This window comes from Lathyrus oleraceus, chromosome 3 (genome assembly GCF_024323335.1).
Source record: "Lathyrus oleraceus cultivar Zhongwan6 chromosome 3, CAAS_Psat_ZW6_1.0, whole genome shotgun sequence".
Lineage (NCBI taxonomy): Eukaryota > Viridiplantae > Streptophyta > Magnoliopsida > Fabales > Fabaceae > Lathyrus > Lathyrus oleraceus.
In genome coordinates, this window is record NC_066581.1 from 8,780,948 (window position 1) to 8,808,141 (window position 27,194).

Here is a 27,194-nt window from a genome sequence, read left to right on the forward strand (position 1 = left end):
TTAGTACTAGTAATTAAGTGAAGTTGAGGCAAGAGAACGAATTAAAAATAGATGCAGAATTGAAGAGAGAAATAATAAGCAAGGAGAAATAATTGTACTACTTACTTTTAGTCCCACATTGACTGCCTAATTTCATTGTTTAGTGTTTATATACCATAGTTAAGAGAACCACTATCGTCCCTTCGGGGACATCCGATAAAATTGGAACGATACAGAGAAGATTAGCATGGCCCCTGCGCAAGGATGACACGCACAAATCGAGAAATGGTCCAAATTTTTTTGAGATTTTTTTCCCTGTCTCGTCTTCTTCGCTGCCGTTCAGACATTGTTGTTAGGGTTTTGCTTTTCTGCATTTCCTTTTCTCTTTGATTTTGAGTTTAGGGTTTTGTTTTCTCTTCAATGCAGGTGGTGTTCGTGACGACGTGACTCCTATTTCAACCAAGTATTAGGGTTTTGTTTTCTGATTTTTTTTTGACTTTTCTCTCCCGTTCAGATATTATTAGGGTTTTGTTTTCTACATTTCGTTTTCCTTTTTTCTTTGATTTTGAGTTTCTTTCAATGCAGGTGGTGTTCATGACGAGGTGACTCCTACTTCAACCAAGTATTATGTATGGTTAAATTCTTGTTCTGATTTGGTTATTCTATCATTGTTATGTGTTTGCGAAAACATAGCTTTCAGTTTTCGTTATGTATAGTTAAATCATTGTTCTGATTTGGTTCACCATATCGATCTTCGTTTCAGAAAACATCAAATTCACCATATATATATAACATCATAGCTTTCAGTTTTATTCTGATTTGGTTATGTATAGAGTTCATGTGATAATGGTCACCACCTTCTTCAACTGTTGGTAGATTCTTGTCTTAATTTCATTTCAATGCTACTGACTTGCTTCAAAATTCTGTCACGTGTAAAACAAGTTGAATTTCTTTTATAGGTTATGGTTTTTCTTTAAAGATTTATTTCTTTTGAGCTTTGTTGTATGGTCTCACTACGTATCCAATAGAATAACCAGCCTTGCATTACCATATCTACTATGTAAGAATAGTCAGTTTCCATAAAATTGGTGCGTTGCAGGGAATTGTAGACCTTCCATTGGATGACAGTAATCACATTCCTCTCTAGTATGGAGTAATTTACAGTACCATTGCATGCATGCTCATAATTCGTCTTTTGAGAGTTTCTCTTGAAATGCATGCTGAGTAAAGTACTTCTCACTGGGAGATTTTACCACTTTTGAGATGTTTTAACATGTAGGCATGTCTGAAACATAAGAATCATGTCATTGCAATGGTTTAAAAATTAGTAGGTTTTGTGGACTGATTTCATTTTGTGAATGGTCACCATGTTACCACATCTTCTTAATGTGGGACATACATGTAAATTACTCTCTCAATTCTTAAGCAATTATTCAATCTTGACAAAGACCTCTAGACAGTAGTTTGTGATCTGTTGTGAACCACAGTCTGATTATCTCCAACTAGGCTCTTCAAGAATAATAAATATATCAACATTAAGCTGTGTTGTTAATAGGAAGAGAACATGTGCCATGTCTGATGCATGTCTGAAAAGAAATGAGCAGGCATTGTACAAGCTAGCATTGAGTTTAACTTGCGCACATATCAATTGATTTTCAGTGGCTATGGTTTGCACTCTTGTTGAATTTATCTATACTTGATAGATAGAGGCATCTAAGACAGTACCATGTGATCTATTGTCTCATGGGACCCATCATTTTAACAATAATTTCTCAATCAAATGGATTTCAAGATACTATTGGAAACTATATATGCACCACCATCTTCCTTCACAACATCACAAACCACTCAAGCAAACAAATTTACATACACTTTTCTTAAATCTGAGAAATTCAGTTTGTTTTTCAAACCATTACAAGATGGGTTTCCGATTACCTTCTATTAGACGTGCTTCTTTTATAGGTAGCCAAGCATCGTCAAAAACTTTGAATGTGCCAAAAGGTTATCTTGCTGTGTATGTTGGAGAGAAAATGAAGCGCTTTGTTATTCCTATGTCTTACTTGAACCAACCTTCATTTCAAGACTTGTTGGATGCAGCTGAGGAAGAATTCGGATATGATCATCCGATGGGCGGCCTCACAATTCCTTGCACGCAAGATGTTTTCTTGCATATTACTTCTCGCTTCAATGGACTATAAATCTAGAGCTGCAAGATACTGACATTAGATTAGCAGTGACATTTTGTACAACAGTCACAATTTTATATTTGTATAGATTTTTCCTTTCCCTACTTTTGGAATGGGTTAGAATTGTCCATCTGAATGACAAATTCAGGAACAAAATATTTGTTATTATTTATTTCTAATCATAATGAAATTATATTCAACAACGAACGGGTTCCTATATGCTTCTATTTATAAATTCTAATACAGAAAATATATTGTTTATTAAAATTCAGTCCAATCAGTAATAATTTTCTAGTTTTTAAGGCAGTGGTTATCATTATATCAAACCAATTATTCTACATTTATCGGCCTAGTTAATTATTTAGCCAAACTATAATTGTAGATAAGTTACCTTGTATCTAAGTTTAATTTTTTTTACACACCTTATGATTCTATTCTATCAACTGCTTCTTCATCTAGGCAGAGCAATGAACTGAAGATAAGTTGCAGGACAGTTAAATGTTTGTTTTGTCTGTTCGGGCGAAGTTGTTTGACCACAACAGCTCTGATTAAGGGAAGCTTTGAGTTATGTTATTTACTCGAAATTCATGTTTAACTGCCATTTTATGTGTAGATTTTGGCTAAACAGAGAACTAGCAATAGAAGACTTTTCATAATTTGGTCAATAAGTGGTAAGCCTGAACTCTATTATTTGATGGTTTATCTTCAATTTGAGGCTCTAATTAACTGTCTCCAATATATGCTCTGTTATATGCTCTGCTCAGTCTCTGTTTAATTAGCTCCTGAAACACATGAACTGCATGCATGTAATTTTGAGACTGTGATAATATTTTGATTTAAGAAAGGATACTAAATGTATGGAGACTGAGATAATCTTTTGGTTAGTATGTAATAGACAGTTTCCATTAAATTGGGGGCATGGCTTCATTGACTTGTGTTTGTGCATGCAACACAAGTATTTAAGATGAGATTAAAATCAACAGATGAATTCATCAGAGTATAATTTGGTTCTGTTTTAGGCTTTAATTAACTACGTCTCTAGTACTAATTAATATTAGTTTGATTAGATGAGTTCACAAAAAACAACGGATGAATTCACAAAAATATAGTTTGATTAGATTCTCATTTCATATTTCCCACTTAAGAGGAAACATCAAAATTGACAGGAATTCCTGATGTACAAAAATTGTCTCCACTACTTAATCTACACTGTTCTATGCTAACATTCATATGCATTTTTTGCCGTATGAATTCTTTATAGGTTGTTCAAGCAAGAAACTGTATGTAAGTAGATATCTTCCTTGCACGGAATTGTAAGACCGCCCATTGGATGACAGTAACCGTATTCCTCTTCAGCTTGGATAAGCAATTCTTGAAATAAAGGCTCGTTCAAGAATGATATTGGAATCAAGAACCTCCTTGCTTTCTCTCCGACATACACCGCAAGATAGCCTTTTGGGACTTCCACTTGTTTGCTAGATGATGATCGTCTAATACCAGGTAAGTGAAAACCCATTCTCGTTTTGTTTCTTGACAATAGAATGATCTCAAAGAAGTAGGAGAAGAAAGAAATGAACTTGAATTCTGACGCTTCCAAGGTATGAATGGTTTGTGTTGCTTGTAAACCCAATGATGGATATATATATAGAGAGAGTTTGAAAACCAATTGTATAGCGAATGAGTTATTGAATGGGTGTTAGTGGGAGCCATGGCTCATTAATGATCACATGGTACTGTCTTGAAAGCTTTCCTAGAGGACCATAAAATGTGAGATTACATACCCCACCTTTTGAAAAAGAGACTAGAGATAGCTTACTTAATATAATTCAGACAAGCTCTAGACACATCAAATGTCTTGTTCTTGTTTTTGTAAGACAAGTTATATCCAACCAATAAACAATGCAATCTTCTTGGATGCTGCTGCAACTTTGTATGGACAGACTACGGCCACGTTGTTGATCTAACCGTAAAAATGTGGCTGATATATCAATTAGATAAATTTAATTACTGTAGAGTCTTAAGAAATCACTCATTTAATCTTTGAGAAAGACCTCTAGACACTTTCATGTGATCTCTTGTCAACATTAAGCTGTGTTGGCTATGAGAAGAGAACATGTGACATGTCTAATGCATGTCTGAAAAGAAAATGAGTAGGTATTGTACAAGCTAGCATTCAGTTTAACATAAGCCTTTCATTCAGAAGATTGGTTTGCACTCTAATAGAACTTATTGATCCTTGACAACACCATGTGATCTTTCATCTCATGCCCCCCATCATTTTAAAAATCATTTCTCTACCAAAGGGATTTCAAGAAACTGTTGGAAACTATAAATATAGTGTTCTCCTTCACAACAATCACAAATCACTCGAGCAGTCAAACTTAGATACATTTTTCTTATTTGACAAATTCAGCCGGTTCTTCAAAATATTTGAAATTGGTTTCCCTTTACCTTCAACTATTAGAAAGGCATCATTTAGCAGCAGCCGGACTTCAACAACGAATGGGTTCCTATATGCTTCTATTTATAAATTCTAAAACAGAAAATATATTGTTTATCAAAATTCAGTCCAATCAGTAATAATTTTCTAGTTTTGAAGGCAGTGGTTATCATTATATCAAACCAATTATTCTACATTTATTGGCCTAATTAATTATTTAGCCAAACTATAATTGTAGATAAGTTACCTTGTATCTAAGTTTAATTTTTTTTTACACACCTTATGATTGTATTCTATCAACTGCTTCTTCATCTAGGCTGAGCAATGAACTGATGATAAGTTGCAGGTTTTGTCTGTTCGGCGAAGTTGTTTGATTACAACGACTGTGATTAAGGGAAGCTAAGCCAGAGCCTAGTACTTGGTTTCAACTGATGGTCCAGCAAAACTTTGAATTATGTTTTTTACTTGAAATTCATGTTTAACTGCCCTTTTATGTGTAGATTTTGGCTTAACCCAGAGAACTAGCAGTAGAAGACTTTTCATAATTTGCTCAATACGTGGTAAGCCTCAACTCTATTATTTGATGCTTTATCTTCAATTTTAGGCTCTAGTTGACTGTCTCCAATATATGCTCTGTTATATGCTCTAAAAATAAGCATTTTTTATTGTCTAGTCATTTTTCCTAAAAATATAATATTAATTTAAAAAAGGATACTAAATGTATGGAGACTGTGATATTATTTTGATTAGTATGTAATAGACGGTATCCATTAAATTGGGGGCATGGCTTCATTGGCTTGTGTTTGTGCATGCAACACAAGTATTTAAGATGACATAAAAGTTAACAGATGAATTCATCAAAGTATAATTTGGTTCCGTTTTAGGCTTTATTTACTACCTCTCTAGTATTAATTAATATTAGTTTGATTAGATGAGTTCACAAAAAACAACAGATGAATTCACAAGAATATAGTTTGATTAGATTCTCATTTCATATTTCCACTTAAGAGGAAACATCAAAATTGATAGGAATTCCTGATGTACAAAAATTGTCTCAACTAGTAAATCTACACTGTTCTATGCTAACATTCATATGCATTTTTTCCTGTATGAATTCATTATAGGTTGTTCAAGCAAGAAACTGTATGTAAGAAGATATCTTCCTTGCACGGAATTGTAAGCCCGCCCATTGGATGACAGTAACCGTATTCCTCTTCAGCTTGGATAAGCAATTCTTGAAATAAAGGCTCGTTCAAGAATGATATTGGAATCAAAAACCTCCTTGCTTTATCTCCAACATACACCGCAAGATAGCCTTTTGGGACTTCCACTTGTTTGCCAGATGATGGTCGTCTAATACCAAGTAAGTGAAAACCCATTCTTGTTTTTGTTTCTTGACAATAGAATGATCTTAAAGAAGTAGTAGAAGACAGAAACGAACTTGAATTCTGACGCTTCAAGGTATGAATGGTTTGTGCTGCTTGTAAACCCAATGATGGATATATATAGAGTTTGAAAACCAATTGTATAGTGAATGAGTTATTGAATGGATGTTAGTGGGAGCTATGGCTCATTAATGATCACATGGTACTGTCTTGAAGGCTTTCCTAGAGGACCATAAAATGTGAGATTACATACCCCACCTTTTGAAAAAGAGACTAGAGATAACTTACTTAATATAATTCAGACAAGCTCTAAACACATCAAATATCTTGTTCTTGTTTTTGTAAGACAAGTGATATCCAACCAATAAACAATGCAATCTTCTTGGATGCTGCTGCAACGTTGTATGGACAGACTACTGCCACATTGTTGATCTAACCGTAAAATGTCGCTGATATATCAATTGGATAAATTTAATCACTGTCGAGTCTTAAGAAATCACTCATTTAATCTTTGAGAAAGACCTCTAGACAGATTCATGTGATCTCTTGTCAACATTAAGCTGTGTTGTCTATGTGAAGAGAACATGTGCCATGTCTAATGCATGTCTGAAAATAAATGAGTAGGCATTTTACAAGCTAGTATTCAGTTTAACATAAGCCTTTCATTCAGAAGATTGGTTTGATCTCTAATAGAACTTATTGATCCTTGACAAGAAACTGTTGGAAACTATAAAATTAGTGTCCTCCTTCACAACAATCACATGTTACTCAAGCAGTCAAACTTAGATATACATTTTTCTTATGTGACAAGTTCAGCCGGTTCTTCAAAATATTTGAAATTGGTTTCCTTTTACCTTCAACTATTAGAAAGGCATCATTTAGCAGCACCCGGACTTCATCAAAAGTTACGAATGTGCCGAAGGGTTATCTTTCACTGTACGTTGGAGAGCAAATGAAGCGGTCTGTGATTCGGATGTCATATTTGAACCAATGGTCAGCCTCACAATTCCTTGCACAAGAAGATGTTTTCTTGCATATAACTTCTGGCTACATTCAATTTCACATTCATTCCACGTTCAATTTGGAAGAGAATGACTTCCACATTCTATATATGCTCGTGTTATCCGTTTTACATATAACAAATTCAGAGTTCAAGTTCTCACTTTTTCATCTACTACTTCTTTGAGACCATTCTACTACTTTGAAAAGAGACAATGGAAAAAAAGAAATTGCAGTTCACATGTTTCTGGGGCTGAATTGCTGGATTAGAAAAAAGTCTATACAGAAGTTAAACCCATCAAATAATAGAATTCAGATTTACCACTTAACCCAATTATGGAATGTCTATCTACGATGACAATTAGTTGACGGATTTTGAGGATATTTCTAATCAGTTGGTTTTTCATTTTGAGGGGATGGTGCTAATACTATTCAAGTTCACATGTTTCTGAGGCTGAATTGCAGGACTAAAAGGAGTCTGTACTGAAGTTAACCACATCAAATGTTTCTAACCCAATTGGTTTTACATTTTACATTTTGAGGAAATTTCCAATACTGATAATAATTGCTTGGATACTAGTTTGATTGAGGAAATCATTCCTAGCTTTGTTGATGGATAGAACAATAATATGCTTAATATTTTCAATGAAAAGGAGGTGAGGTGTTGAACATAGTAGGGAGATTGGTGTAACTAACTAGTACATAGAATAGATTAACTGAATCCTAACTAACCTTTAGTTAGTTATCAATTGGCTAGATAGAGGTTCAAGTTAGTTACAAGTTACTTGCTCTATAAGTTATCATATTCAGGTGTATGCATGGATGATGATGAGTAGTGAAAAATTCTGCAACATATCTTTCTTCTTCGATCTTTCTTTCTGCACTTTTACATTTTTAGCTTGATTCTTAACATGGTATCATCGACCCCTGATCAAGTCTCCACTGTTGCACTCACTTAACTCATCTCTTCCATCTTGGTTTTCTCTCAGTTTTCTGCATTGTTCCAATTGTGTTTTTCTGTGTTAACCATGCCAGTTGCAAGCTCTGCAAGCAGCCTCAATGGCAGAACTCCATCACATGCCAATAACAAAGGTTATCAAACCGATACCCTCAATCCCTATTTCATGCATCCCAATGAAAATCCTGCTTTGGTTCTGTTTCCCCTTTGCTTTCAAACAATAATTATCATTCTTGGGCAAGATCCATGGCAATTGCTCTAAGATCCAAGAACAAACTTCATTTTATCAATGACAGCTTACCTTGACCACTGGATGAAGATCACAATTCCCTTGCTTGGGATCGATGCAACACTATGACCATGTCATGGATTCACAATTTTTGAATCAGATATTGCTCAAAGTGTATTATGGATGGATACTGCAGTTGAAATTTGGAACGAACTGAGAGACCGTTTTAACCAAGGTGGTGTATTCAGAATATCAAATCTTCAAGATGAAATATGCAACTTGAAACAAGGTGATTCATTTATTTCTTCTTATTACACAAAGCTTAAGAAATTGTGGTAAGAATTGAACAATTTTCGTCCAATTCCCGACTGTTCATGTGATGCTACTTGCCAAGCTATCACCAAGATTCGTGCATACAAAGATGGTGATCAAGTTATCAGATTCCTCAAAAGTCTGAATGATCAATATTCAGCTGTGAGGTCCCAAATCATGCTAATGGAACCACATCTAACCATCTGCAGAGTTTACTCTCTCCTTGTTCAACATGAAAGACAAGCTATCTTACCTATTGATGAATCAAAGGTATTATCTTTTCCTAATCTCAGTCAACCTCAAAACCATACCTCCAAATCCAATATCAATTCTTGTGGTAGAGGCATTAGAGGTGATCGATCATTTGGTGGAAGAGGCCGAGGTTCACGAATTTGCACTCATTGTGGCATGGCCAACCACACAGTTGATTCTTGCTTCAAAAATCATGGTTTTCCCCACATTGGAAGCAAGATGGCACAATCAACCGTTATGCAACTATTACTGACAAAGTAGAGGAATCTCAAATTGATTTCAATGGAGTAAATGAGCAAGTTCAAGGTAACTTGATTTTCACACCAGTCTAGCATAAAGCATTGCTGGCTCTCCTTCAGGGATCCTCATCTTCCCAGGCTCACAACATCATCATCTGGCAACTCAACTTGAAAGTGACTCAGGTATCATATGCACTATTCCTCACCTTCCTAGACCTAATAACTTTATACTTGATACTGGTGCAACTGACCATGTATGTCACACAAAAGATTTTTTTTCAATGCATCAAAATAATCAATCCCATAACCATCAAATTGCCAAATGCAGCACTTGTCACTACTAATTATGCTGGAACCATACACTTTGATCAATATTTATATATCACTGATGTTTTATACATGCCTGATTTTTCCTTTAATCTCATATTTGTTCCCAAGCTAACCAAAACCTTGAGCTAGCAATTGATGTTTAATGATACTGATTGTATTATACAGGATACTCACTCCAAGAAGATGAATGGCACAACTAGATTAAATGGTGGATTGTATATCTTAGATTCTCCCTCAGTTACCTTGTATCACACTCTATCAACTCACTTTATTGATACCTTACATAATCACTCTTTAGACACATCATAAAATTGTAATCTTTGGCACTTAAGGCTTGGCCACCCCTCAGATACCAATTTAATTTAATTAAATAAATGTTTTCCTTTTGTCAAATCTGTGAATTCTGCTATTCCTTGTGATGTATGTTTCTATGGTAAGCCAAAAAGACTTCCATTTTCCCTTAGTTCTCATATTTCTACTTTTGTTTTTGATTTAGTGCATATGGATATTTGGTGCCCCTTATCCACACCATCTATGATGGGATATAGACACTTTCTAGTTGTTGTGCATGATAAAAGTAGGTTCCCTTGGTTATTTCTCATGAGATTGATATCTGAAGCACCGTCCATCATGAAATCATTTGATTCAAGTCACTCTTTACTTAAAGTATATTTATAATTTAAGAGAGGATATTGAATGTAGGGAGATTTTGATAATCTTTTGATTAACAAATACATAATATAAACTTTTATGTATAGTGGAAGGGCTGCTAGGAACTTAGACTAAAGGGTTGCCACTAATTGAATGCTTTCTGACAACAGCTTCAACGATAAGTCCATGTGAAGGGCACGAGAATTCCTTGTGATTGTGGATTCCATCACCTTCTTCAAACATCACAAAAAAATGCAACATACAAATACAATTTAATCGGTGACTAAGACGTTGTTTTGAGTTTTGTTGACTCATGTATGGCCTTGTAATACATACCATACCAGGTTTGTATTATCATATCTATTATTAGTATGTAATAGACAGAATCCATCAAATTGGAGCATGGCTTCATTGGCTTGTGTTTGTGCATGCAATGCAAGTATATAAGATGACACAAAAAACAGCATATAAATTCACAAGAATATAGTTTGATTAGATTCCCATTCCATATTTCCACTTAAGAGGAAACATCAAAATTGACCGGAATTCCTGATGTACAAAAATTGTCTCAACTAGTCAATCTACACTGTTCTATGCTAACATTCAAATGGATTTTTTGCTGTATGAATTCATTATAGGTTGTTCAAGCAAGAAGCTGTATGTAAGAAGATATCTTCCTTGCACGGAATTGTAAGACCGCCCATTGGATGACAGTAACCGAATTCCTCTTCAGCTTGGTTAAGCAATTCTTGAAATAAAGGCTCGTTCAAGAATGATATTGGAATCAAGAACCTCCTTGCTTTCTCTCCAACATACACCGCAAGATAGCCTTTTGGGACTTCTACTTGTTTGCTAGATGATGATCGTCTAATACCAGGTAAGTGAAAACCCATTCTCGTTTTGTTTCTTGACAATAGAATGATCTCAAAGGAGTAGTAGAAGAAAGAAGTGAACTTGAATTCTGATGCTTCAAGGTATGAATGGTTTGTGTTGCTTGTAAACCCAATGATGGATATATATATAGAGAGAGTTTGAAAACCAATTGTATAGCGAATGAGTTATTGAATGGGTGTTAGTGGGAGCCATGGCTCATTAATGATCACATGGTACTGTCTTGAAGGCTTTCCTAGAGGACCATAAAATGTGAGATTACATACCCCACCTTTTGAAAAAGAGACTAGAGATAGCTTACTTAATATAATTCAGACAAGCTCTAAACACATCAAATATCTTGTTCTTGTTTTTGTAAGACAAGTGATATCCATCAGTACATGAAATCTAATCAATAAACCATGCAATCTTCTTGGAAGCTGCTGTAACTTTGTATGGACAAGCTACTGCCACATTGTTGATCTAACCGTAAAATGTGGCCGATATATCAATTGGATAATTGACAAGGATCAAACCATGAACTTTGCTTCCACAGTTGAGCCAAACATTAACTGAAATAGTAAAAGTAAGAACATCTTAAGGTTCTGTTTATGGGCTTATGTAAATTCTTAAAATTTAATCTATGTTATAAAATTCTTAAAATTAGAAGTATATTAATCATATATTAAAGATTGTTTCCTTTTGAATCATTGCTCAACATTTTAAAATAGGTTTATCAATCAAGTTCTGCTACCAAACTATTCTTATAAGCTGCAAAAATCATCAAACATTTATCTGTTCACGTTAGAATAGAATATCTTTGCAGGGAAATGTTGCTAGACTTTTCTTCGGAAGACTGCAACTATTGAAAAGGATATATATAGGGTTGTTGACATTAATAATTCAGTTTCAGGATACAGTTTTCTGCTACTTGTGGATTCAAACGTGTACTACTACTATCTTCTGGTTAGGATGACTACTGACCAATTCCTTGTTACAGGTTCCATTGTTGCCTCCTAGCATATATGATTTGTAGCCACTAATTGGCTTAAAAGTCACCCCTAAGATGATTTTTGCTGCTATATGTCGACATTGAGCCGTGTTACCAGTATGAAGAGAACATGGCACATGTCTACAATACATGAATGGCCATAAAATAGATTTCAAGTGAGTGGTCTACAAAAGGTGTGGTGTATTATGCACACTCTTATTCAACTTACTGGTCCTTGATAGAGAGACATCAAATCATGTGATCTCTCATCTCATGGACCCCATCATTTAACACTGTAAATGCATTATCACCCTCCATAACAATCAAAACTCATTTGCATACTCAACCATCAAAAGTTAGATACTTTTTTCTAATATTTCAGAGCCTTATTTGTTCTTTGAAACATTTGAAATGGGCTTTCATTTGCATGCAATTATTGATGTGCTTCATTAAGCAGAAGCCGAACATCATCGAAGGTACTGAATATGCCAAAGGGCTATCTTGCCGTGTAGGTTGGAGAAGAAATGAAGTGGTTTGTGATCCCCATGTCATACTTGAACCAAACTTCATTTCAAGGCTTGTTGAGTCAAGCTGAGGAAGAATTTGGGTACGATCATTCAATGGGTGGCCTCACAATTCCTTGCACAGAAGATGTTTTCTTGCATATTACTTCTGGCTTCGACGGACTATAAATCTAAAATTGCAAGATATTGACATAGACTAGTATTGACATTTTGTACAATAGGCATATTTTAAACTTGTAAATATTTTCCTTATTCCTTTATTGGGAATGGATGCAATTTGTCCATCTGAATGACATAATTTTGAACAACTCAACTCAGCTCCTCTCTGTTTCTGTTTCTGTTGATGAATTACTAGACTAGTGATTTCTTGGAAAAAAGATGCTAGTTTCATCCTAAAGTTATGATGAGAGATTGATACAAAAGTTTTCCAGGTACGACTTTAGCTTCTAATTTAAGAAATATTCATCAAGCCTGAGCTGATAATGGTATAATTTCTATAAAGGTTTTAAAATGCAGTTGAATATTAGATATTACAGCGAATCGTTGTCAAAATGTGGGTCATCTATTTCCTGGTTTTTTCCTCACTACAGAAAAAATATCATCTTATCTTTAAAGGGTTCTTACTTCTTGCAGTGTCCAAATCATACTACATCATCACATGGCTTGTTACTTTGTCAGTTGTTTTAAAACGAGAAATTCTAGCTACAAACATAGGTTTCAACTTCAAAAATTACCCTCAATCATCAATAAGGCCTAATCATTTCATATCGAACACAATTAATTTGTTACTTGTGTAAGAAGTAACTTAACTACCTTAACAAATTTAAGTAACTTTTGAATTATGCTTTAAGTCTCTAAATTAAGTATATTGAGCATGTTTTTCATTTCTTTAAACTTATCAATCTCCAATGGTTTTGCTAAAGCATCTGCAATTTGATTATTAGTTTTGCAGTCTTCCATTTGCTTACTTGGTTTCTAAAAAGGTGGAATTTAGTTTCTATGTGTTTGCTTTTCCTATGAGATATGAGATAATTATTAAAATCGGTAAACCACTTCTACCATAAACTCTGCCTTTTCTTCATTGTCAATCTTTATTTCACGGACCAATGATTGCAACCAGATATCTCGACAGGCTGCATTGCAAGTTTAGATGTATTCAGACTCACATGACAACAATGCCATAATGATTTGTTTCTTAGAATACCGTTGCAAAAGTTAACTTATCCCATTATACTCCTTTCTATTTTTTCACCACATTAGTCTGAATAAAAAAACCAATTTATTTGCTTCTCCGACTTTCATATTTTTGAAAAAACACCAAAATCAATTATGTCTCGGAGATATTGAATTATCTTTTTACTCATTTCATATGTGATAGTTTAGGTTTCTCCATAAATCTACTTACTAATCTTACACTAAAGCATAAATCATGTCTTGAGTTGCAAGTTTGTCTTCTAATCTATAAAACGACGATTCCTTAAAATATCAATATTGTGATTCTTCTTATGACTCATCATTCATCTTCTAATTTCACAAACTAATAGCCAACAATTGTACTTTAATCCTCTTCAATATGTCATATCAAACTCATTATTTATATGCAATTTGAAGTCTTTAATCTCAAATATAACCACAACTACTACTTTTCAATTCTTGTTACTAGGGTAAAGATTTATGTATAATCAAGGTTATTATTTTTCAAAAACCCTTTTGCAATAAGTCTTCCTAATTCTTTGCAATGGGGCCATTTGATAGGTACTTGAATTTTTAAATCTACTTGACTTTTTATGTGCCGGTAGTGATACTAGATTCCAAGTCCAATTATGTACTATTTGAGCGCCTCAGAAAATTTAGATTGCGTCTGAATCTAGCTAAGTGTACATTTGGGATCCGATCAGGGAAGTTATTTGGTTTCATTGTTAGTCAACGAGGAATTGAAGTAGATCCAGACAAGGTCAGAGCGATACAAAAAATTCCAGCTCCACGAACTGAAAAGCAAGTTGGAGGTTTTCTTGGAAGATTGAACTATATTTTCAGGTTTATTTCCAACATGACTGCTGTAGCGGTAAATTCATGACCATTAAGCTATGGATAAACTTAACGTCAATAAAACTAGAGTCGGCACCGCACTTTTATTTTTCCAAAGGAAAAGGGAAAAGTACAAAAAAACCCCAAAGATAAGAAGTTTTCAAATAAAAACTAATAAAATGCCAGAGATTACAAGTAAGGGGGTTGGTTACACAAAGGGAAGATGTTAGCACCCAAGGTACTCTTAGGGAGTCATTTTTTATGTGTGTATGTGTTTTTAGTATAAAAGATGTTTGCAATAAATAGAGTGTGGGGATGAGAAAAGAATTCATTAATTATACTTTTGTGTTTGAGAAGACCTTCAGACTTGTGCCTACGTACCAACATAAAAATGAGGGATCAAAATCTTGTAGTTCGTGGTATCAATTTCAAAATGAGTGGATTGCTTTTAATCAAAATTAAAGTTTATAAGAGGCATAGAAAGGGGCCTAAAAGTTTGAATGAGTGTTAGTTCTTTTTGTCTTTTGAAATTTTAAGTCAATATGATTTGATTTATTTACAAGTTTGATTAAGAAAATAGTTTTAAAAATGCAATGACATAAGGCCGAAGTTTCTAATTTGCAATAAATTCTAAGTTTGAAATCACAAGCAAAAAAAGTTTTTTAAAAAGGGGGAGAGATTTTGAAATTTAAGAAGTGGGAGGAAATGAAGAGACTAATCCTAAGCATAAAATTAAAAGTTAATGGTTGAAAAGATCTAACCAATGGGATGCAATCCAACAGAAAAGAATGTCATATAGAAAACTCACTTTCCCTTTGGACTTTGAATCAAGCAATAATCAGCAAGTAATTAGCAATATCAAGCAAGACATCAAATAAAGATAGTCACATCCAAGCAAGCAACTTCACAGCTATCAGTCTTCTTTGCCTTCTCATGTATCAGATGACATACTCATTGGCTTTGCTCAGAATAAGACATTAGACACAAGTTCAAAGTAACAATTGCATCAGAACCAAATAACAAATGAATTCAAGTGGATCCCAATACTTGCATTAGATGAAAACTCAAATCACAATAACTTGGTCTCCGAAATGTTGGCATTGACTAAGTCTTTTTTGCATATGGAATGTTGCCTAATTCTAAGTACAATAGCTCAGATCAAATTCAATAGTCCACACAAACATTCTTTAAGGTTTTTGTTGTTTCATAAGTATTTTAAGGTCCTAAGACCACAAACACAAACAAAATATACAAACAAATATATACAATCATAATATATGGCTCAAATGAGCAAAGTGAAAATGACATAAACATAAACAAGTTAGATGATATGTAAATGACAAATGAAATGGTAAATGACTTGAATTTAAATTGCATAAAGTAAATGACTTGAAAAATAAAAGCAATATTAATACAAGTTAGTCAAATGTTAGTTGATTAGATGTTAGTGATGTTTTCCTTTTCAATTGATTAAGTCATTCTTTGGAGAACATTCAACCCTCTATTCACAAGCATGGATCCTTGAACCAAGACATCTTCCAAAGGAAGGAAAAAAGACCAAGTTTCCACACAATACCATGAAATGGGGGAGACTCACAATCTCACTTACTAGAATGCTATGCCTTTAGGGTCAAAATTTAGCTCTATGTTAAGCAATCGTAATTTGACTTATGCATAAGTCACAACTATCTGAGGTCGGGTAATAGAAATTTTGGCGTCAATGCATGTTAGATATATGGTATAATGAACCAAACTCCTACAACATACCACACACAAAAAGAAAAAGATAAAAGGATAAACTTATCTCATCCATAATTGTATTGGTTCATCTAACACAAGGTTATTGATGAACCAATTAGCCTTAGGATATTGAGATTTCATTGATCAATGAAAGGGATGGGAGAGAATGGGATTGAAGATGAAGAGGGAGGGGATATGAGATAAACACAAATTGGTCATGGGAGGAATTTTATCAAATTAAAATCATTCATTCATTTTGGGAGATGAAATGTACTTTTCATCAATCCCCTAAATCCAATGATTTTAACTCAACAAAAGTTAAATCAACCTTGACCAAGGCACAAACACATAGTCAAACATCACAAGTCAATAAAAATGACTCAACATAATTTCTACACAATTAATCAATTAAAAATCAAATTAAAAATGCATTTAAATTAAATTTAGTTTGGTCAAAACCTAAAACCTCTTCAAAATAACAAATAAATGGCCAAGAGATTTATACTAGGTCAAACAAGGTCAAAGGACCTTACACAAAAAATTTCATAATTTTTGAAAGGTCAGAAGTATTTTTAAACAATTAAAAATATGCACAAAAACAATTAATTCATGAAAAATATCAAAATTTATCCAAAAATTAATTTTAATTCAGAAAATGAGATAGGAAAATATTTAAATATTTTTGGTGAAAGTCCCATGTTTTTTGGATTAAAAATGAAATTGATATGAATTAATTAAAATAACACAATTAAATGGAAAATAAGAAAATATGAAAAATCAGTGGTCATCAGATCTCCCTCATTAATTGAGGTGGCAGGTCTGATGGCCAAACGCGCGCGTTCCATGATGCACTGCAGTCAACGTGTCACACACTTGGTAATGAGAACCAATGACTAAGATTAAAATAATTTAAATGGATCTTGTGGCTGAGAGGTGTGACAACACACCACCGGAGCTAAGACTTTGGTCTTCTTCTCCGGTGGACCTCACCGGACTGGTCCACCATCAACCATCACCAAAATGAAAAACAAAGACATAGATTTAAAGAAAAATGCTCAGGAGCTCGAATCTGGCCTCAATTTTCTCCAATTACAAGTATATAAAAAGATACAAGGATTTGAATTTTGAGGATCATGAACTGAGTTGCTTCGATTTAACCTCAAAGCAACTCAATCTTCTTGCCTACATTGGTAGGACTTCAGCCAAGCAAAACTCATAAAGAATAGTGAAGAATTAAGGGAGAATCGAAGAGATGAAAATTCTGGAAAATTACCTTCGAGGGAGCTTCAATCTTGCTTGATCTTGATTCCAATTGTGCTTGGATTTGTTTCAGAAGCTTGTAGGAAGTGATTATGTTCAAGAAATGGCCTGGACTCTTGGAGTTTCAATCTCAAAACAGAAGGAGATTTGAAGCTCGATTTTAAAATGAAAACCTTCAAGATTATCCTTTAATGGTGAGAGTTTGGATTGCAGGTTCAAAGCTTGGGCATGAGGTCCTTAATTCTGAGTAATAAGGGTTGTATTTATAGCCAAAGAGATTCATTTCCACACACTTCCAAAAATTGCCAATTTTAGTAATTCTCTTTGAATGCTTGCATGGGTGTGTGATAGGTCCATCAATTGATGTATTCAGGTCCAAAAATGAGTGAGGATCATGCTAAAATCATGTCATGTGGCCATGCATTTGTGTATGAAATGTGGTAGTAAAAATCATCCAAATGGCATCTCACATTGCATCCATGCGTAAGTCCTTCATTCTTTGGTCAAATAAGGTGATCTTGGACTTTTTGGAAAGGCGAGATCAAGGGGAACAACTTTTATGATGAACACGTTTTTATTTGAAGCTTGGATCATGATAAATTTTGAGGTGGAAGTTAGGGAAATCAAACATATTTGAAAATTTTCTAAGTCCCAAGTCAAATGTTCACTTCTTCCACCTTGAACAACTTTTTCTATGGACTTCAAATGAAAAACATTCCTTCATCAAAGTTGTAGCTCTTTCAAAACTATTAAATTTGATCACAAATTTGACTTTATTTGGATTTGTAATGAAGGAGTTATGCATTTTAGAAGTTGAGGAAAATCACTTGTTCAATGATATTGACCCAAAATGACCTATAATGTTTCCTCTTGGCACATGCATTTGCAAGTTGAATTTGAACTTCCTCCAAATTTCCGAGTAGTGGTTAGTGACTTATTTCGTGAGGGACCGACTGTAACGATTTTGTTAACTTTTTGTGGTGTTATAATGATAGGACAATTCATACAAGACATTAAACATCAACAACAAAGGAATATGGAATTCTAGACACAAATATAAACACCGGATCAAATGATGCAACACTATGACAATGGAAAAAGATTACACATGTTGCAGTATCCTTTTGTTGATGAAACATGAAAACACATTGATCAGATACATCTTAGTTTAAACATTGAACCACATAAATGTGAGACTCCGATTATATTATGATGATTTTACATCGTATATCCAATTGTTGTTTCGTCATATTCTTGTCACTAGTTTGTTTTTATTTTTTGTTTATCCGACTTTAAGGTACATGCAATTGTTTTTGTATAATTTGATTTTTATACATTTTCTAATTGAGTGATTAAGTAGGAAAAAATAATTTGAGTAGGAGACTTTTAGACATTAATTAGTCAAACTTAAATTAGATAATTCTGTAAGTGTTAGAAGAATTTATTAATGAAGAGTATTAAATCGATTACTTTAAGAAAAATTGATTAATAAGACACGGTTAATTGATTAATGAGAAAGGAATAACTAATAATAAGAATAACATAATTGATTAATGAGTAAACAATAGTAATTTGTAACAGAACAGTATCAATTAATAAATAAAGAGCAACTAATAATAGTATTGAATTAAATTTTTAAACCACTAGAGGACAAACACTAATTTCAAAATTAAAAACCACCTGCATTTAGAAATTAATTAGTTAAAGTTAAATTAGATAATTTATTAAGTGTTAGAAAAATTTATTATTGAAGAGTATAAAAACGATTGCTATAATTTAATAGGATATTGTTAATGGATAAAGAGTAACTAATAATAAAGAATAACTTATAATAGTACTAATCAATTAATAAGTAAAGAGTATTAATTATTAGTGAATGGATAATTAAGTATAATTAATAAAAATAATAGTAATGCTAATTCAATAATTAAGTGATTAATTAGTTTTCTTACCGCAGATAGATTACTAGTTGTAGAAAATAGTAAGTTTGTATAGGAGAGCCAAAAAAAAAAATTACTAAAGTATAGTAGTATACATGGTGGACCTTGAACTCCTTGAAGAATTTTGTGTATAATTAATTAGTACTAGTAATTAAGTGAAGTTGAGGCAAGAGAACGAATTAAAAATAGATGCAGAATTGAAGAGAGAAATAATAAGCAAGGAGAAATAATTGTACTACTTACTTTTAGTCCCACATTGACTGCCTAATTTCATTGTTTAGTGTTTATATACCATAGTTAAGAGAACCACTATCGTCCCTTCGGGGACATCCGATAAAATTGGAACGATACAGAGAAGATTAGCATGGCCCCTGCGCAAGGATGACACGCACAAATCGAGAAATGGTCCAAATTTTTTTGAGATTTTTTTCCCTGTCTCGTCTTCTTCGCTGCCGTTCAGACATTGTTGTTAGGGTTTTGCTTTTCTGCATTTCCTTTTCTCTTTGATTTTGAGTTTAGGGTTTTGTTTTCTCTTCAATGCAGGTGGTGTTCGTGACGACGTGACTCCTATTTCAACCAAGTATTAGGGTTTTGTTTTCTGATTTTTTTTGACTTTTCTCTCCCGTTCAGATATTATTAGGGTTTTGTTTTCTACATTTCGTTTTCCTTTTTTCTTTGATTTTGAGTTTCTTTCAATGCAGGTGGTGTTCATGACGAGGTGACTCCTACTTCAACCAAGTATTATGTATGGTTAAATTCTTGTTCTGATTTGGTTATTCTATCATTGTTATGTGTTTGCGAAAACATAGCTTTCAGTTTTCGTTATGTATAGTTAAATCATTGTTCTGATTTGGTTCACCATATCGATCTTCGTTTCAGAAAACATCAAATTCACCATATATATATAACATCATAGCTTTCAGTTTTATTCTGATTTGGTTATGTATAGAGTTCATGTGATAATGGTCACCACCTTCTTCAACTGTTGGTAGATTCTTGTCTTAATTTCATTTCAATGCTACTGACTTGCTTCAAAATTCTGTCACGTGTAAAACAAGTTGAATTTCTTTTATAGGTTATGGTTTTTCTTTAAAGATTTATTTCTTTTGAGCTTTGTTGTATGGTCTCACTACGTATCCAATAGAATAACCAGCCTTGCATTACCATATCTACTATGTAAGAATAGTCAGTTTCCATAAAATTGGTGCGTTGCAGGGAATTGTAGACCTTCCATTGGATGACAGTAATCACATTCCTCTCTAGTATGGAGTAATTTACAGTACCATTGCATGCATGCTCATAATTCGTCTTTTGAGAGTTTCTCTTGAAATGCATGCTGAGTAAAGTACTTCTCACTGGGAGATTTTACCACTTTTGAGATGTTTTAACATGTAGGCATGTCTGAAACATAAGAATCATGTCATTGCAATGGTTTAAAAATTAGTAGGTTTTGTGGACTGATTTCATTTTGTGAATGGTCACCATGTTACCACATCTTCTTAATGTGGGACATACATGTAAATTACTCTCTCAATTCTTAAGCAATTATTCAATCTTGACAAAGACCTCTAGACAGTAGTTTGTGATCTGTTGTGAACCACAGTCTGATTATCTCCAACTAGGCTCTTCAAGAATAATAAATATATCAACATTAAGCTGTGTTGTTAATAGGAAGAGAACATGTGCCATGTCTGATGCATGTCTGAAAAGAAATGAGCAGGCATTGTACAAGCTAGCATTGAGTTTAACTTGCGCACATATCAATTGATTTTCAGTGGCTATGGTTTGCACTCTTGTTGAATTTATCTATACTTGATAGATAGAGGCATCTAAGACAGTACCATGTGATCTATTGTCTCATGGGACCCATCATTTTAACAATAATTTCTCAATCAAATGGATTTCAAGATACTATTGGAAACTATATATGCACCACCATCTTCCTTCACAACATCACAAACCACTCAAGCAAACAAATTTACATACACTTTTCTTAAATCTGAGAAATTCAGTTTGTTTTTCAAACCATTACAAGATGGGTTTCCGATTACCTTCTATTAGACGTGCTTCTTTTATAGGTAGCCAAGCATCGTCAAAAACTTTGAATGTGCCAAAAGGTTATCTTGCTGTGTATGTTGGAGAGAAAATGAAGCGCTTTGTTATTCCTATGTCTTACTTGAACCAACCTTCATTTCAAGACTTGTTGGATGCAGCTGAGGAAGAATTCGGATATGATCATCCGATGGGCGGCCTCACAATTCCTTGCACGCAAGATGTTTTCTTGCATATTACTTCTCGCTTCAATGGACTATAAATCTAGAGCTGCAAGATACTGACATTAGATTAGCAGTGACATTTTGTACAACAGTCACAATTTTATATTTGTATAGATTTTTCCTTTCCCTACTTTTGGAATGGGTTAGAATTGTCCATCTGAATGACAAATTCAGGAACAAAATATTTGTTATTATTTATTTCTAATCATAATGAAATTATATTCAACAACGAACGGGTTCCTATATGCTTCTATTTATAAATTCTAATACAGAAAATATATTGTTTATTAAAATTCAGTCCAATCAGTAATAATTTTCTAGTTTTTAAGGCAGTGGTTATCATTATATCAAACCAATTATTCTACATTTATCGGCCTAGTTAATTATTTAGCCAAACTATAATTGTAGATAAGTTACCTTGTATCTAAGTTTAATTTTTTTTACACACCTTATGATTCTATTCTATCAACTGCTTCTTCATCTAGGCAGAGCAATGAACTGAAGATAAGTTGCAGGACAGTTAAATGTTTGTTTTGTCTGTTCGGGCGAAGTTGTTTGACCACAACAGCTCTGATTAAGGGAAGCTTTGAGTTATGTTATTTACTCGAAATTCATGTTTAACTGCCATTTTATGTGTAGATTTTGGCTAAACAGAGAACTAGCAATAGAAGACTTTTCATAATTTGGTCAATAAGTGGTAAGCCTGAACTCTATTATTTGATGGTTTATCTTCAATTTGAGGCTCTAATTAACTGTCTCCAATATATGCTCTGTTATATGCTCTGCTCAGTCTCTGTTTAATTAGCTCCTGAAACACATGAACTGCATGCATGTAATTTTGAGACTGTGATAATATTTTGATTTAAGAAAGGATACTAAATGTATGGAGACTGAGATAATCTTTTGGTTAGTATGTAATAGACAGTTTCCATTAAATTGGGGGCATGGCTTCATTGACTTGTGTTTGTGCATGCAACACAAGTATTTAAGATGAGATTAAAATCAACAGATGAATTCATCAGAGTATAATTTGGTTCTGTTTTAGGCTTTAATTAACTACGTCTCTAGTACTAATTAATATTAGTTTGATTAGATGAGTTCACAAAAAACAACGGATGAATTCACAAAAATATAGTTTGATTAGATTCTCATTTCATATTTCCCACTTAAGAGGAAACATCAAAATTGACAGGAATTCCTGATGTACAAAAATTGTCTCCACTACTTAATCTACACTGTTCTATGCTAACATTCATATGCATTTTTTGCCGTATGAATTCTTTATAGGTTGTTCAAGCAAGAAACTGTATGTAAGTAGATATCTTCCTTGCACGGAATTGTAAGACCGCCCATTGGATGACAGTAACCGTATTCCTCTTCAGCTTGGATAAGCAATTCTTGAAATAAAGGCTCGTTCAAGAATGATATTGGAATCAAGAACCTCCTTGCTTTCTCTCCGACATACACCGCAAGATAGCCTTTTGGGACTTCCACTTGTTTGCTAGATGATGATCGTCTAATACCAGGTAAGTGAAAACCCATTCTCGTTTTGTTTCTTGACAATAGAATGATCTCAAAGAAGTAGGAGAAGAAAGAAATGAACTTGAATTCTGACGCTTCCAAGGTATGAATGGTTTGTGTTGCTTGTAAACCCAATGATGGATATATATATAGAGAGAGTTTGAAAACCAATTGTATAGCGAATGAGTTATTGAATGGGTGTTAGTGGGAGCCATGGCTCATTAATGATCACATGGTACTGTCTTGAAAGCTTTCCTAGAGGACCATAAAATGTGAGATTACATACCCCACCTTTTGAAAAAGAGACTAGAGATAGCTTACTTAATATAATTCAGACAAGCTCTAGACACATCAAATGTCTTGTTCTTGTTTTTGTAAGACAAGTTATATCCAACCAATAAACAATGCAATCTTCTTGGATGCTGCTGCAACTTTGTATGGACAGACTACGGCCACGTTGTTGATCTAACCGTAAAAATGTGGCTGATATATCAATTAGATAAATTTAATTACTGTAGAGTCTTAAGAAATCACTCATTTAATCTTTGAGAAAGACCTCTAGACACTTTCATGTGATCTCTTGTCAACATTAAGCTGTGTTGGCTATGAGAAGAGAACATGTGACATGTCTAATGCATGTCTGAAAAGAAAATGAGTAGGTATTGTACAAGCTAGCATTCAGTTTAACATAAGCCTTTCATTCAGAAGATTGGTTTGCACTCTAATAGAACTTATTGATCCTTGACAACACCATGTGATCTTTCATCTCATGCCCCCCATCATTTTAAAAATCATTTCTCTACCAAAGGGATTTCAAGAAACTGTTGGAAACTATAAATATAGTGTTCTCCTTCACAACAATCACAAATCACTCGAGCAGTCAAACTTAGATACATTTTTCTTATTTGACAAATTCAGCCGGTTCTTCAAAATATTTGAAATTGGTTTCCCTTTACCTTCAACTATTAGAAAGGCATCATTTAGCAGCAGCCGGACTTCAACAACGAATGGGTTCCTATATGCTTCTATTTATAAATTCTAAAACAGAAAATATATTGTTTATCAAAATTCAGTCCAATCAGTAATAATTTTCTAGTTTTGAAGGCAGTGGTTATCATTATATCAAACCAATTATTCTACATTTATTGGCCTAATTAATTATTTAGCCAAACTATAATTGTAGATAAGTTACCTTGTATCTAAGTTTAATTTTTTTTTACACACCTTATGATTGTATTCTATCAACTGCTTCTTCATCTAGGCTGAGCAATGAACTGATGATAAGTTGCAGGTTTTGTCTGTTCGGCGAAGTTGTTTGATTACAACGACTGTGATTAAGGGAAGCTAAGCCAGAGCCTAGTACTTGGTTTCAACTGATGGTCCAGCAAAACTTTGAATTATGTTTTTTACTTGAAATTCATGTTTAACTGCCCTTTTATGTGTAGATTTTGGCTTAACCCAGAGAACTAGCAGTAGAAGACTTTTCATAATTTGCTCAATACGTGGTAAGCCTCAACTCTATTATTTGATGCTTTATCTTCAATTTTAGGCTCTAGTTGACTGTCTCCAATATATGCTCTGTTATATGCTCTAAAAATAAGCATTTTTTATTGTCTAGTCATTTTTCCTAAAAATATAATATTAATTTAAAAAAGGATACTAAATGTATGGAGACTGTGATATTATTTTGATTAGTATGTAATAGACGGTATCCATTAAATTGGGGGCATGGCTTCATTGGCTTGTGTTTGTGCATGCAACACAAGTATTTAAGATGACATAAAAGTTAACAGATGAATTCATCAAAGTATAATTTGGTTCCGTTTTAGGCTTTATTTACTACCTCTCTAGTATTAATTAATATTAGTTTGATTAGATGAGTTCACAAAAAACAACAGATGAATTCACAAGAATATAGTTTGATTAGATTCTCATTCCATATTTCCACTCAAGAGAAAACATCAAATTGACAGGAATTCCTGATGTACAAAAATTGTCTCAACTAGTCAATCTACACTGTTCTATGCTAACATTCATATGCATTTTTCCGTATGAATTCATTATAGGTTGTTCAAGCAAGAAGCTGTATGTAAGAAGATATCTTCCTTGCACGGAATTGTAAGACCGCCCATTGGATGACAGTAACCGTATTCCTCTTCAGCTTGGATAAGCAATTCTTGAAATAAAGGCTCGTTCAAGAATGATATTGGAATCAAGAACCTCCTTGCTTTCTCTCCAACATATACCGCAAGATAGCCTTTTGAGACTTCCACTTGTTTGCTAGATGATGATCGTCTAATACCAGGTAAGTGAAAACCCATTCTCGTTTTGTTTCTTGACAATCGAATGATCTCAAAGAAGTAGTAGAAGAAAGAAATGAACTTGAATTCTGACGCTTAAAGGTATGAATGGTTTGTGTTGCTTGTAAACCCAATGATGGATATATATAGACTTTGAAGACCAATTGTATAGTAAATGAGTTATTGAATGATCACATTAATGATCACATGGTACTGTCTTGAAGGCTTTCATAGAGGACCATAAAATGTGAGATTACATACCCCACCTTTTGAAAAAGAGACTAGAGATAGCTTACTTAATATAATTCAGACAAGCTCTAAACACATCAAATATATTGTTCTTGTCTTTGTAAGACAAGTGATATCCAACGAATAAACCATGCAATCTTCTTGGATGCTGCTGCAACTTTGTATGGACAGACTACTGCCACATTGTTGATCTAACGTAAAGTGTGGCTGATATATCAATTGGATAAATTTAATTACTGTCGAGTCTTAAGAAATCACTCATTTAATCTTTGAGAAAGACCTCTAGACAGTTTCATGTGATCTCTTGTCAACATTAAGCTTTGTTGTCTATGTGAAGAGAACATGTGCCGTGTCTAATGCATGTCTGAAAAGAAATGAGTAGGCATTGTACAAGCTAGCGTTGAGTTTAACATAAGGCTTTCATTTCAGAAGATTGGTTTGCACGCTAATAAAACTTATTGATACAGGGGCACCTAGACAACACCATGTGATCTTTCATCTCATGCCCCGCATCATTTTAAAAATCATTTCTCTACCAAAGGGATTTCAAGAAACTGTTGGAAACTATAAATATAGTGTCCTCCTTCACAACAATCACAAATCACTCAAGTAGTCAAACTTAGATACATTGTTCTTATGTGACAAGTTCAGCTGGATCTTCAAAATATTTGAAATGGGTTTCCCTTTACCTTCAACTATTAGAAAGGCATCATTTAGCAGCACCCGGACTTCATCAAAAGTTACGAATGTGCCGAAGGGTTATCTTTCACTGTATGTTGGAGAGCAGATGAAGCGGTTTGTGATTCATATTTGAACCAATTTTCATCTAATGGTCAGCCTCATAATTCCTTGCACAAGATGTTTTCTTGCATATAACTTCTGGCTACATTCAATTTGGAAGAGAATGACTTCCACATTCTATATATGCTCGTTATCAGTTTCAAATATAACAAATTCAGAATTCAAGTTATCACTTTTTCATCTACTACTTCTTTGAGACCATTCTACTACTTTGAAAAGATACAATGGAATAAAAAGAAATTGCAGTTCACATGTTTTTGGGGCTGAATTTCAGGACTAAAAAGAGAGTCTGTACAGAAGTTAAGCCCACCTAATGTTTCTAACCACTTGGTTTTACATTTTGAGGAAATTTTCAATACTAATAATTTCTTGGATAATAGTTTGATTGAGGAAACCATTCCTAGCTTTGTTGATGGACAGAACAATAATATGCTTTCTAGTATTTCCAATGAAGAGGAGGCGAGGTATATCATTTTTGCCATGAACACTGATGGAGCTCCAAGTTCATATGGGTTTGGTGCTTATTGAAGGAAGGAATGTCACCAATGGCATTTGTCTTGCTTTTGAGGCTGTTGATATGCTTTAACCTAGATCTTTTGGAGGAAATATTTTCATAAAAGTTGACATTATTGATCAGGAATTCTTAATTGAAGTTTTGCAATTTTTTGGATTTTGCTCCAAATTCTATAACTGGATTAAAGTGATCCTTAAATAAAGCTGCATGTTTCTTTTCT

The 27,194-nt window shown here is 33.7% G+C and overlaps 1 long non-coding RNA gene and 2 other non-coding genes across 27 annotated transcripts; all 3 read left to right on the forward strand.

The window, feature by feature from the left end:
- LOC127132083 (uncharacterized) lies at window positions 1-27,194 on the forward strand. Of its 25 annotated transcripts, none has more exons than XR_007806604.1 (9): window positions 2-608; window positions 2,625-2,836; window positions 3,427-3,665; window positions 4,952-5,165; window positions 5,730-5,968; window positions 6,858-9,162; window positions 9,475-10,304; window positions 25,177-25,415; window positions 26,127-27,194. It is a non-coding gene; the product is annotated as an uncharacterized LOC127132083 (long non-coding RNA). The 25 variants fall into 25 exon arrangements; XR_007806605.1 differs by having other exon boundaries at window positions 3-608; window positions 8,025-9,162; XR_007806590.1 differs by having other exon boundaries at window positions 1-608; window positions 5,730-9,162.
- LOC127132892 (U6 spliceosomal RNA) lies at window positions 177-279 on the forward strand. The gene has a single exon (XR_007806896.1). It is a non-coding gene; the product is annotated as a U6 spliceosomal RNA (small nuclear RNA).
- LOC127132893 (U6 spliceosomal RNA) lies at window positions 19,628-19,730 on the forward strand. Its single transcript, XR_007806897.1, has one exon. It is a non-coding gene; the product is annotated as a U6 spliceosomal RNA (small nuclear RNA).